This window comes from Pseudopipra pipra, chromosome 3 (assembly GCF_036250125.1).
Source record: "Pseudopipra pipra isolate bDixPip1 chromosome 3, bDixPip1.hap1, whole genome shotgun sequence".
In the NCBI taxonomy this organism is placed as follows: Eukaryota; Metazoa; Chordata; class Aves; order Passeriformes; family Pipridae; genus Pseudopipra; species Pseudopipra pipra.
The window spans coordinates 37,429,396-37,442,973 of record NC_087551.1 but is presented as its reverse complement, the minus strand read 5'-3'; the positions used below and the strand labels follow the sequence as shown (position 1 = coordinate 37,442,973).

At 37.9% G+C, this 13,578-nt stretch overlaps 1 protein-coding gene across 5 annotated transcripts in view; it reads right to left on the bottom strand.

Moving 5' to 3' along the window:
- Nucleotides 1-13,578, bottom strand: part of PLD5 (phospholipase D family member 5) — a 187,062-nt gene that overhangs the window by 32,533 nt on the left and 140,951 nt on the right. The gene's annotated exons all lie outside the window — the stretch shown is intronic.

Below are 13,578 nucleotides of genomic sequence, written 5' to 3'. Positions count from 1 at the left end.
ACCACAGAATTGAGTGCAAATTTAGTCTTTCTTACTGCTGTTCATGAAGCTCACTAACAAATCAAGCCTGACACATTGCTAAGTGTCAGAGCAAGCCAGAAGGTAGAGCTGAATCGGTTAAAAATTCCTTGCTATGTAATCTATCAGCATAATTAATATCACTTGGCATAATCACAGCCTAATTTATCATTTTCAAATGACTTTTCAGTTTACAGTTTCATTACCCCCTCAAAGCAAGCACAAGTATCTCTTTAGGGGAAATGCAAGCTTGCAACTGCAAGAAAACACTTTTCCAGAATCATATTTGATTTATTTCTTGTTTTACTGCAGGAAATCTAATTAATATGAATTCTAATTTGATTCTGTTCCTCTTTTGAAACAGTTTTTGTTTCTTGTATCAAAGAAAAGTGCAGGCTGGGAAGAAAAGGACCACGTTGTGCTGGCCTCCATCTCACTGCTGGCAAGCTGCATCACATTTCAGTCCTGGTGTCATTCATATGACATTAAAAAATTCACTACCTCAGTGGAACCATAAAAAACCTAAAAGGTGAAGTGAAAGATCCTGCTAGCTTCTGAAGGGGCCTCTCCTTCACCACACACGCGCGTACCTCCCACAGCCTCTTTCCATCTTCCAAGCATTGGAACCTGTCCTGTCAGCCCTTATCTTGCATTCTCTTCACGCAGCTGGAAATCACAGCACGAGCTCTTAGCATTTGTTCTCATCCTGTGTGATGCTGCAAAGGGCAGCCTCCATATGTCTCCTGCTGTACAACAGAGAGAGGAGAGTGCAAAGGTCTGACCTCAGAGTAAGGGCAATATTTATGTCTAAACATTTCCCTCAAAGCAGTTTCTTTGGGGCTTTCAGATTCATGGCCTTCAGGGAAATGCAACAGCACGTAGTTGACTAATTGGATGCATTATTTATAACATTGCTGACACACACAGTGGGTTTTCCTTTTGCAAACTGAATAGAGATTGGTGGCAGGCATGCTGGGGACACAAGCTGAGACAATGACATTGCATATGAATTATTGCTATAACTGTTGAGCTTTGCCAGACTGCCTGATCAGAATTCAAACCCTTTTTTAATGGATGTAAGCTGAAGGCCAAAAGTGCTATTCAACTTTTGACTCAGCCTTGATTAAACTCAGTATATAAGACCTTGAGGTAAGCTAGAAATCCAAGCAGTTTAGATAGGTGAGACAATTTAGCAAAACAGTACACAGACAGCCCCAGGACAATGGCTAACTGATATGAAAATCTGTTTCAGAAATCCACTGTTGGTCTCTGTCCTTTTCATACAAGTAGCTATCTTAGATATTTGTGGGGTTTCTGGCTGCTTCAACATGGAAGTAACATCTCCTGTAAGGATATGGTCCTGGTATATTAATACCTCATATTTGTACCTCCTGACTCTAGCAGTAAAATTGGGAACACAGAATCACAGGATGGGTAAGGCTGGAAGGGACCACTGGAGGTCATCTAGTTCAGCTCAAGCAGGGTCATCCTAGAGCACATGGCCCAGGATTGCATCCAGACAGTTCTGGAATATCTCTAGTGCAGACACAACCCCTCTGAGCAATCTGTTCCCATGTGTGGACACCTACACAGTAAAGAAGTGCCTTCTTATGTTCAGGTGGAACTTCCTGTGCATCAGTTTCTGCCTGTTGCCTCTTGTCCAATTGCTTGGCACCACCAAGAAGTTCCATCTTCTTGACATGCTCCCTTCAGATACTTATAGACATTGATGAGGTCCCCTGTCAGTCATCTCTTCTCCAGGCTAAACAGACCCAGTTTCCTCAGCTTTTTTTTGTGAGGTGAGGTGCTCCGGCATTAAATTTGATAAAAATGCCTAATAAGTCATCAACCTGATTAGCAAAATTGGCCTGTCCAATAGCATGATTTTCATGACTTCTGCAGTTTTCTGAAAATACACTTAACAATTCTGTTTGCAAGTGCTGCCTGCGCAATACACGTCCCTCAAGCAAGGATTAATAGGTTGCCACTGAGCAGTTCCAGGGAAACATCAATGATTTCACTGTTTTGATGACTACTGTTTACTTAGATAAGTTAAGAAAGGTGACTGCATGATGACTTCCAAACCAGACCTTGATGCTTATGACGACAATATCAAAATCTGAAAAGGTTAGTGATGACATTAATGCTACACATTCATATAGAAGGAATGCTTTGTCAGAACCTGTTTTGTTCTGCTTGATGACTTATGGGTACAGAAAGATGAGATTTTATTCTGAACTGCAGAATCATTTGTCTTTGATAGAATGACTGAGATGATTGCCCTTCCTTACCCTGACTCATGGAGATTTATGGCATGGTATTTCAGCCTGATTTACTGTGTGTTTTTTTCACAGGACAATACTAAATCCCATTTTCCATGAAAGGATTCAACTGTTAAAGCAAGAGGTGACCAGGCTCCATTTGGGAACATTCTGGAGTTGAGGCAGTTCTGAATGAAGACATTTTTTTAGAGGGGAACTGTCATCTGTGCAATATCAAAGTGTGTGTGCATAACTTTCACGATTATTTTAATGATGTTATTTTTTCAGTTGAACAAGATTAATCTGATGGGGTATGCTAACCACTAAATCCCTCTGAGGGGAATCTGCCTCCATCCATTAACATCACTGACCAAGATTAGTTGCCAGCAAATTCTTGTGGAAGATGTCAGAATAGACTGTGGTGCATTAGCTCCCCTTCAGAAATTTAGCTGGGTTTTAATGAACAGTTTCACTTCCAGCATAATATAAATCACATTTTTGGGAAAGTGGTGAATTTACTGCTTTTCTCATGTCCATGTAAGTTTCCTGATTATTTCAGACTCTACCACCAGTTGTTGAGGCAGATGCTGGAACCCTGGATCACACTATGTAGCCTGTATTGTTATCTGGGAAAAACAAAATGATTAACAATTGGACTCTAAATGATTCTATGATTCTAAAAGGCCACACTAGCCTTAAGACTCTTAAGGAAGGGCATGCCTACCCCTATGCTCTTGAACTCCAGCATTCGGCTCTGGTACAGATGTGCAGCACAAACTTTAGCCCTGTCCAGTGCAATCTGTCTTGGTCTTGAGAACAGCAGGACTGATAGTGCAAACAGGTCAAGTTCCGCTGCACTCACTTTGTGCAGGCTGTCTGAAAGCCATCTCTGGCAAAGAAACCAAAAAAACATTCTAGTGCAGCAACTGCATTGATTTACATTGTGTGAATTTCAGGGTTTCTTAATAAACTCAACACAAATGAAACTACAGGATTTACAAGTTCAATTGGTTGGAGAATCTATAAATTCAATTTGAGCCCTTCTGCTTTACTGATCACTGCAGACAGGCTTTACAGAGGTGTGCCTGGAAACCATTCTCATCACTGTGACCAATGCCGCCTTTCAATTTTTTTTTTAAGGCAAGACAGTCACTGGATGAGCTATTTGTGATGTAGTATCATCACAAGGGAGATCCTTCCAAACAATTTTTGCAAACTTCAGCAGCTTAACTTTTACACTACTTAGTTGTATCTCTAGACCATAGACTCAGGCAAGCACACCTCACCAGTGCTGTCTATTCACCACACTGCCTGCCTGTTTGCTTCGAGATAGCAAAAGATGTCTTTAAAGCTGTCTTGTTTTGCACACAGTTGTATGGATGATTTTCTGTCTTGTGTGCAGTGGTGTACTGTGCGTGTTCTGGCAGCAAATTCCTGCATGCCTCCAGTTCCCTAAACACTTCTAGAATCCATCCAAAACTCTTGAATCTGATAATCCTAATATACTGATACTATTTGTCAAGTACCTAAGGGACCACTCATAAAGCAGAACCTCTGATAACACTCTCTTTGCAAAATCTATGACTCTTACTTAAGACATAGTGATGGTATGGCAAGTATTAAAAAGCAAGCAAATGATTATAAGGTTAGTTTTACTGGAGAAAGAACTTTCTCTTTTCCTCTGAGTTTTGGAGATTCAACTACCTGAATATCCCATGCTGCTTCAGAAAGAAGTGAGTTTATCTATTCAAACTGGATATTCCATCATTTTGCTGTGCAGGCTTATTATTGATTTACAATTTATTATTGATTACTCCAATGGCAGGTAAACCTATTCTACAGAACTTTCACAGCAACTAAAAAAAAAGAAAAAAGATGAGAAGAAAATAGGATCATGGAATAGTTCGGGTTGGAAACAACCATAAAGATCATCTAGTTCCAACCCCCCTGCCATGGGCAGGAATGCCATTGACTAGATCAGATTGCTCAGGGCCCCATTCATCGTGGCCTTGAACACTTCCAGGGTGGGGCATTCATAACTTCTCTGGGAAACCTGTTCCAGAGCCTCACTACCCTCACAATTTATTCCTAATATCCAATCTAAATCTACCCTCTTTCAGTAGGGTATTCAGGTATCCAACTACCTGCATATGCCATGTTGCTTTGAAAAGAAGTGAGTTTATCTGCTCAAACTGAATATTCCATCATTTTGTTCTGCAGATTCATTACTAATTGATTCACAATTTATTATTGATTACTCCAATGGTAGGTAAACCTGTTCTACAGAAGTTTCACAGTAACTGAAAAAAAAAAAAAGATGAGAGAAGATCTGTAATTTCAGAGGTCATAAAAAGAGTGATGAGCATACTCCTACAGTCAACAGAAATCAAATAAAAATATGCAGCAAGCTGTTGCTGTATTTTGCCCTCTCTTACACTAAATACAAACACATAGTGCAGATGATGCATGTGAGAATGGAGCACAACAGTGGGAGAAGTATGACAAGCAGGAATAGCTTCCTAGCACCTCAGAGCTGGGAATCAGCTCTGCATCGAGAAACCAGCAAAGCTGAGGAGGCATGAGAAGACTTTTTGGCTCCAAGTGCAAGGTGAATATATAGTCTCATGCTGTTTTCAATAGCTAAATCACAAAACCAGAAGCCCACAGGAGTAAGGAGGAGTCAAGGGCACTACCAGGCAGTAATGAAGCACACATGAGACACAAGTGGAGCAGCCACATTACCCAGGTTCCTGTCCAGCTTTAGCCAGCCCTCTGTTAACAGTGCAGAGACAAATAGTCCATTTGCTTCACTGATATTTATTTGTAAATACTGGATGCACAGATAATAAATTTCAAGCAGAGTAAGCCTAATGGGCAACACTGAATGTCCCGGTTTACTGGATGTAACAGAGAAAAAGCGGCCTGTCTCAGTTAAAGAATCAAACAAAACATCATACTTCCAAAAATACAAACTTTACACTGTGTTAAATGCATGCTGTGAGTTCTGCATATTTCCAAGAGCAACATATCTTCCCCCGCCACCCCCCCCCCCAAAAAAAAGAGGAAAGAAAATAGAAAATCTGCAGTTTTAGAGATACGTATCAGCAACTGAACTGTTCTAGATTTGGTCAAAGATAGAAACGCTAGGCAAAAGCTCTTAGTGCAAATAATAAATGTATTTTCAGCCTGTCCTTTGAAGGACAAGCTGTAATAGCATCACAGAAAAATTCTGAAAATACAACTAGCTTTCTGTGCAGCATGAAATATAAAAAAGTAATACACTTTCTAAGTAATAAATTACTAAAGAAGTAATTAATTGTCCATACAGCTCTGTAGTATCTCCTTATACCTGTTTTCTTCAGATATTGACTTCATTTACCTATGCTTGAAGATCTGGGTTGCACTTTTATGTTATCTTAATAATATTGTGTAGTTCAGGAAATAATGCCATAAAAATAAATCACATGAAGTCTGGTTTTTTTTAAGGATTGGATCACATGGATCACAGCATATCAAAGCTTTTTAGAAGCAGATATTCTCTGTCTTATATAAGAGAGATTTATTAACCCAGAAATACAAATTTAGATAAAATATACTGGTATCATGTTGCCTGTACTTTCAATCTAGTATTTACCCATCTGAGATTGACTGAACCTTGGTGGACAATGAAGTTGAAAGAGCCTTGTGTCCTGTTATAGGCCTCTGCTCAATTTACTAATAGCGATATGATACTGAACACCACTGGGACAGTAAGACAATTAAGCACATTATTAGAAGAAGATGGCAAAGACTGACAAAAGTGCACAGTAGGGACAAATCAAACTAGAACAACATTGTATGAAATGGAAACTCTCAATATAAGTTTTGCTTGACTGAAAAGATGTAATTCCACTGTCAGACAAAGCATCTTATCTCAAAAGGACCAGATGCGCCATTACATAACTTCAAGAGACTCATTTAGATAAAAGTTAAAAAAAAAAGACTGATTATAGCATGCTTTTGCTCTATGCAGTTCTGTAAAGAGGGGATGCAACTGTCATCAACAGAAATTGCAAATGTGCAGATCCTGCCTCAGTGATCAGTTTTGAGAAGTGGCTTCACTATAGCAAAATTTTGGGAAACTGGAAACAAATGAGATAATCATGATGTAGTGTGAGACATATAGAAATCCAGTATTTATTACATACTGGTTTTATAGGAGGACAATTTTGATCACACAAATAAATAGAAAATACAGCGTTCAAGGATGTAATTTGAGCAAATCATCATTCCCCTTTCCCTGGGAGAGATACGTAAAAAGAAACACAGGTTGCATTTGCTCCTGGCAGCATTCCAGAAACGCTTGAATTTTGGGGAAGTTTTTACTAGGATCTATATCCCCAGAAATGAAGACCAAGAGAAAAAGGGATAATTCCGGGATGAGTTTTGTCACTCATAAGTGTGCCTTTGAGCTATATCTCCTTCACATGAGTCTCCTCGGTGTAACTGAAATGAGACTTTTGAGTAAAGAACCATGTGGATTGCTTCCAATTGATTTTATCCACCACAAGCAAACAAAGGCTTGCTTCTCCAATATTCCCGCAATCCTAAATTGCCCCAAACCTGACCTATTAGATGCACCTCTTAATATTTGAGATACCATCATCTAGCAACTTTTGTCATCTCAGAGTAGGAAGACAAGGAGTTTAGGTTTTATCAGTCCTTTTGCCACAAAAGACAAGAGGAGGGGAAGGTGGTACAGATGAATTCAGACATTTGCTTTTGTCTCCTTTTTTCTATGTTAAAAGGAGGAGAGCCTGAACAACTAGAATGCAAGACCCATTATTTTGCAAGCCAGTTCTGTCCTGTCTGGTCATAACAGGCAAGATACACAGCAACATTTCAGGCACTCTTGGAGACATCCTGCTGCAAGCCTTCCTACAGCTAAGTTCAAAAAATTAATTCTGAATTAATTAATACTGAACAAATAAAATTTTGGTTCATCAGTTTTTACTTAAAATTGACATACACAAAAGTGTGTCTTTTGACCAACTAAGGTTTTGGAATTTTTTCCCTTTTCTTCCCTCCCCCCCTGCCATGACTATAGGGTTATTAATTCCAGAAAATTATTCAGAATCCAATATAATTTCACTGTAAATATGCACTAGATTATTCATATTTATCATAAAAAGCATAACATTGTTTATCAGGTGCTTAACAAATCTTTTTTGAATAATTGTCATAACTATCCATCTTAGCTAATTTGACTGTTTATTAAACTGAATTATTAACAGAATAAATGAATTGGGCAACTTATTCCTTATTCTTCAAGTGTAATTGATAATTCATAATTGCTACAACTATCATGTGCTGTAGGAGTAAATCCTAAAGAGACAAGTATGTTTTATATACTAACAACCACAATGGACAAATAGTCCACAGAGAGTTTCTCATTTATGCACTGTCACATGTCTCACCTACAGTATTTTGACCCTTTTGTGAATTTATTTAACATCTTAGGTCCATCAAGTAAAAACCTATCACCTCAGAAAAAACAGGTCTCTGTTTCCAACCTGATATAAAAAGTGTTGGGACAGTTTATATAATTTTCTAATTTCCTTTAATTATGCAAATACAATTAGTAGTTTCTAACTTGCAACAACAAGAGAGTCAGAGGAGGATGGAGAAGAAACTGCCTGAAAAGGAAATACTGTTGTTTAGTGGTCCTGTCAGATACCCAACTGTCACATGGGACACTTTAGAAAGTGCTCCAAGGCACTGCTGAGCGTCAGCAGGAACAAATCATTGATCCTTTGCAACAGAGATGATTAAATAAACTTCTACTAATTCATTTCATGAAAGGTCCAAAAATTCTACTCATAAGCCTGATTTAGCAAGAATTAAGATGTCTTCATAAATAAATACATTGGTGAAGATACTAGAAATTATTTTTCCAGTCTTCCTTCTGACAGATTTTTTAAGACAAAGAGAAATCAAATGCCTTTTTGAAGCCTTAGTTTTTATCAGTGAAACAAATCACACAAAGAAATCCAAGAGAGACATAAAATTAATGGGAAAATAAGAACAAGTGCCCATGGTTATTTTTTTGTCCTTAAAAATGTATGTTTTCCAGCCTGGTTGTTTTTCTATCCTTTAAAAATCATATTTTTTACAACCTGGTTGGTTTCTTGTCCATAAAAAAATTACATCTTACAGCCATTCAGCTTAAACTGATCTGAACTTAAACTAATCAGAAGAATGAACAATCCAGAAAACTGCTGGTAGTTTTTACACAGCTAAGAGAAAAAAAACATGGGTATGCTTAGGATCTTTTCCTCAATATCAGATGAGCCAAAATTTAAGCAGAAATTTTTGAGATAATGCTTTAAGATGTCCCAGGTGAGATAGAGTAAATGACTACCTGCAGTGGATCTGAATCTTGGGGTTGTTTAAGAACCAACAGGATGGGAGATTTTGCAACTACTTGATTGTATTTCACACTTTCCATCCATACCTTCTCTTCCTGCAGGGAGGTGGCTGCTGGCCCCCAATACTGAGCAGAAAGTTGGGTCTGTCCCTGCTGCAGGGCTGCTCACTGTTACCTCTCTCAGCCATCACCAGCCACTGCTTTTTTTGAATCCCCAGGCTTCCCTCTTCCCCACAGCTCTTTAATCTCCAGGATCTCTCCCATTTCAAGGACTTTTCCTGCAGCAAGGAACTTCACCTTCTTCTGTTTGGGTCCCCTTCTTTGCTTCAAGACCACTTCTTTCTGGTACCCCAACACTCCTCCACCAATCTAAACAGTTTCCATGCATGAGCACAAGGCCTGAGCAGCTTCCTAACTCTGTGGTTCTCTCTCATATCTCTTCAGGAACTGGAGGACTCCTGATTTGCCACTTTCATTCCGTCCATTTGTTTACAGTCAGACTCCACAATTCCAAGGAGCAATCAGCAAGCTTCTACTTGAGACCTTGAACATTCAGATTTGATCACTAACCTCCACACATACACTCAACTACCTGGTACATGTTAGTATTCATGATTTAAGCTTTTTTTTTTTTTTGACTACGAGACAAGTTAATATTAGCCTGATTTCACTTCAAGTGAAGACAACTGGCTTACTTTTACTTGCTTCAGTAATTTTCAGTAGTAGAATTTTCCAAGAGCTGATTATTTGTTGCACATAAATGCATTTTTTCTGAAGTGGTTCGACTAATTCATTACAGTTTTTTGCCCACTGGATTCGGTTATTCATGTGTAAATAAAACTTTTCCAAAACTGTTGTTAGTATAAAGAGCTCCAGAAGTGTTTCTTGAGCTGATTAAAACTGGGAATGTGTTATAAACCTCATGCTCATTAACTGAATTAGGGAGTGAAATATATTTTCAAGCTTTGCTGGAACTATTGGAGAGAGTCATGGAACAAAAGAAATATATGAAAATTTTTGTTAACTATTGTGCTGTATTTAATATTATGGATTATAAAAGTTGTTATATAACAATTTTCTTTTATTAAGTATATTAATAAGCTACCTAGTCAAGGAACTAGTAACTACAATATAGGACCACAGCTATCGTGATTGCTATTAGTTAAGCCATAGGCAAAAATTAATCAGTATACATACTCAATTTTAGGCATGTTTGAGTGACCTTATTTTTCAGTCAAACATTTTAACATAGATGCATGTATTTTGCAGAAAAAAAAGACTTCAACACATTATTATCTTAAATATATACCTAAGTAGGTTGCACAGCTATGGCCCAAAGATGTTCCTTGGCTTGTTGAATGGTCACAAGAACAACTTCTTAGTAGGTGAGAATCTGGGAACTCTCAGAAAATACTTTATCAATTGCATCCATTACCAGATGCATATCAGTGAAATGCAAGATCGAAGTTGTACAGTTGATCCCATACATCTCCTACATGAAATAAAAAGTTCAAAATGTAATTTAAAATGTTATCTTAAAAATTTTCCTCTTCTAGTGCCCCTCATGAATGACATTTTGAAGTCAGAATGGCACTGTAAAGAACAAGAGAACATCTCTCCAGATGTCCTTCAGCAAGCTGGTAAACTTGTAAGACACATTGTTTATAAAAATTTGGCATCATTTTATCAGTTTATAAAAATTTACAGCAAGAAACTAGATTATTTCACTGGCAAAATCTTACATAGCTTACTAGACCTAAGAAAAGGGTAAAAACTCTGGCTGTTCATAACCCTCAGTGTTCAACAGATTATGTAATTGGGCAATATTTAGCTATATTGATAACAACAGATAAAGATGCATCTCTGACACAAAATTTAGACCTGTTTGAAGAAAAGATCAAAATATTTCACTATGAATGAAAAAACATCCAGTTTTTGTAAAATCCTGTTTTCAGGGACTCTAAACTCCATAGCCTGTAGGGTTTGATTTCAAACTGAAGCAGATAGCTGGCATGCATGATTTCAGCCAGAATTAGTAGTTTTGACAAACTGGCAATCTAACTGAAACACAGTTTTACTTGAAAAGTAAGGATGTGTTCTCAGCCTTGGCCATAATTTCAAAGCTGAGAGTCTAGCAAGTATTAAAACTTTGACAGTGGAGGCACAAGGATATATGCAACTTTAAAGGTTATTCCTAAGTAATAAATGCAGCATATGAAAATCTCTCCTTGATGTGGAAAATTTGGTTTTAAAGAAAATACTCGTATTGCTTCTTGTCAGTGCTGGCAAGTCAAGAAAATGGCAACAAAACTCAGTAAGCTTCATACGAGATTGATCTCTAGTGTCAAGCTTAAAAACAGAGAGAAGAATTCTCCACAAATATTGCAAAACCAAAGCATGTAAGTCCTGATGTTGTTTTCCAAGGAGCTGTTAAAAGTTAAATCACTGTTTGAGTTTTAGATCTAGCCTCATAAGAGACAAATTATGCTAACAGATTTAGTTATTTTTGTTTTAGCCCCATGCAAAGGGACAAAATAGCAATAAACCCCAGTCATATTTCCTGCAGTAACTTTGTGTAAATATTCTCTAGCACACTCATATGTCAAATGCTCTGTACTGCCCCAACAAAGAAGCATTTCTACATCTTAGGCCCTTAACAACCAAGACGTAGGTCTGCTCTGGAACTATAGCCCAGGGTGAGGTACCATAGAGACCTGCTGGATCTTTAGTGTGGCTGCCATACCAGCAAAGCAGGTAGGGGCTCCTGTATGAATTATGCAGTGTACTGGCCTGAATTATGCACAGCACAGAGGAAGCAGTACATGCAGAAAATACAGGGGCAGGGATGTGAAAAGATATGACAACAAAGTACAGTTAAAATCTGAAGCTTTTCATTACACTTTATGTATTATTAGATGTGAAAATGGATGCACTCACATAATTTACACTGGAACTGTGCTGCTAAGTAATGAGACACTGTTAGCTACAAGGTGACTGACTCACATTGGATATTTTGTTGAGTGAGAAGACAACTGCTGTGCTTGACAGGCCATATGTTTCTAGAATAGGAGAGACCTACTTTGTTCTGTGATTTGCTGTCAGGGTCTAGTAATACTGGCCAAAGCGGCTTGCTGATTCAATAATCACCAGTTCTGATACTCTGCAAGTCCGATGAAGAGACCATATTCAACTAATCAACAGCCTAGGCTGTCTTTTCATGGTCCTTTCTCTGCAGGCAAAACAGGATGTAATGGGAAACATGCAGTGGCATCTGCAGCAAGTCCCCTCTTACTGCAGAACTGCAGAAGCCCTATCCCACTACTGCAGGCAGGGCAAGTGAAAGGACATGGGTCAGAACAGGCACTATCTGCCATTTATCAGGTACTCAGTCCTTAGTCATTTAGGCTGCTTTGAGAGAAGAAAAGAGGGACCTGGTTCCCTTATTTGCAGCTACACTGGGACTCTGGTAATGAGAACCCTTGGGAGATGTGTTTCCCCAGTGAGGGCTCAGCTCACTGTGGGTTTTAAGATTAGGTCCCACGCGTGTGCTAAGCATTTTGCTTAAGGAAGGCACTCAGAATAAAATGACAATAGTTCTAAGCTTATTTTGTTTCTTATGTGAAAATTTCAAGACAGATTATTATTTTAGGAAAGCATATCAGATCTCTTTGACAGGTGCCCTGATTTATTAACCTGTGACTCTGGAGAAAGGGAATTGGATACTCATATCTAACGTCAACGGGAGCCAAGCATCTAATTTCCTTAGGCTCTTCTGAAACCCCAGCATACATTTCTCAACTAATTGAAAGCAGATTCTCTTTTACTGTAATTCAGAGATATTTCTTTTTGCTCTTAACAAATATTCTTCTGAGCTTCATCTTATAACTACATATGAAAATATACTGTTATATGACAAGAAGATTAATAAAAATGCATGCAGAAAAGTGTGATAAAATTAACAGTGAGGAATCACATTTGAAACACTGGCCCACAAGTAACTGGCATCAAAATTTAACGCATATTAATTAGAAGGTTTAAGATTTACTTCAGCATGAGAAGACCAATCCTATATGGAATTGTAGCATCTCTGATAAAGATTATAAGTACATAAATAATAATCTGTGTGTTAGATGTGCTTCTTTTGTCCACATTTATTATTTCCACCACTACTCAAACCCCCAGTTAGAAGAGGCTTCAAAGTTAAAATATTTATAAGCTAAATAAATCCTGTGACACGCTATTTTGTCATGACATAAGGACGGAATAGCTCATGAGGCACAGGCAATTTACATTTTCTAGACTCTCTAAAAGCCCAAACTATATGTTCCTACATTGACTGAAAATACAACATACTCTCGGCCAAGACTTTCTCTGGTTTGCTAATAATACCATCTTTTCTACTAATATTCCAGATTCCTTTGTAAACATTAAAAGGTTACCTTTTAAATAAATTAATATCATAAGAACAGCAAAAATGCATTTAACCACTCTTTCTTTACTAAAATGGCAGATTTGTTTTTATTCAGACTTTCAGTCTCTTAGTTCAAAACAAATTCAACACAACCAACACACACATTCTTCTTTATAAAATCATTAGAATCTATGTTCACAGTTATTCCTATGCTTCTGAGAGTCTGCTCATATTTAGACAGTAAGCGTTTTTACTGCAACTAATAACTACCTAGGATTGCTTCTTTTCCCCCTCTGTTGTGCATTTCAGTTACTGAGATCTGAAAGCAAAACTTTCACTCCATAAGTGTGACTGACAGCAGCCTCACACAGTCAATGGTATAGCAAAAATGAACATGACAGCTGTTAATGATCCTGAGATTGTTGCAGAAAGAAAAAAACATATGGATACCTACAAAAAGCCAAATAAACTGCATTACTGAT